Raw genomic sequence first — 1,145 nt, 5'->3', positions numbered from 1 at the left:
ACAATGATAATGACAATAACTATGATAATGATAATAACAATGATAATGACAATAACAATGACAATGATAATAACAATGATAATAACAATGATAATAACAATGATAATAACAATGATAATAATGATAATGATAATAACAATAACAATGATAATAACAATAACAATGATAATAACAATAATAATAACAATAATAATAACAATAACAATAATAACAAAACAATAACAATAACAATAACAATGATAATAATGATAATAATGATAATAACAATAACAAAACAATAATAATAATAATGATTATAATAATAATAACAATAACAATAATAATAATAATAATATAATAGTGACGGTAATAGTCATAATAATGATGATAATGATAGTAATGACGATAATAATGATAATAATAACAATAATAACAGTAACATTAATAATAATAAAAAAAACGAATAAACAAAACGGAAACACAAAAAAGAAATGGATCTGAAAGCTGTTTGTATATTTGATTATGTGATTGTCTGCATACAAAAAAAAAAAAAAAAAAAAATCTGGCATAAGCATGGCTGTCCTAGTGTGCGACAGTGTATCCACGTGGACGGATATTTGCGTAAAAAAAAAAAAAAAAAAAAAACTGAAACATCCGAGCATCAGCCTTGCGTAGCGCTCCGGACCGGAACGTGACGTGACGTGTCGGTGGGCTGCAACAGCAACGGGCAACACCACCGCCGTGTTTGTCTTTTTTGCTGCAAATCAGCATTATGTCGTCCAAAGGATAGAAAGCATAAAATAAAACAAAATAAAATAAATTGGTATATAAACAAACAAACAAATAAATAAAATAGATAAATAAATTGATATGTAAACAAATAAAGAAATAGATAAAATAAACAAACAAATAAATAATAAAATTTATTAATAAATAAAAAATAAAATAAGATAAATACAAGACGAATAAAGCGGAACAAGGAACAGTAAAAACAAAATAAAAATAAAAACAAGAAGATAAATAAAACGAGGCAAAAAAAAAAAAAAAAAAATGAATATCCCAGTGATAGGAGAAAGATTCCCGAGATAAGAAAGACACTTCAAACCTAATCTTAATCTAAATAGTTTATTCTATCTATCACAACATGATTCCTTTCAGTAAAGGCG

The sequence above is a fragment of the Oratosquilla oratoria genome, chromosome 13 (genome assembly GCF_046742065.1).
Source record: "Oratosquilla oratoria isolate Oo_2021 chromosome 13, ASM4674206v1, whole genome shotgun sequence".
Classification (NCBI taxonomy): domain Eukaryota; kingdom Metazoa; phylum Arthropoda; class Malacostraca; order Stomatopoda; family Squillidae; genus Oratosquilla; species Oratosquilla oratoria.
The sequence above is the reverse complement of the archived record's forward strand: the minus strand, read 5'-3'. Positions refer to the sequence as shown.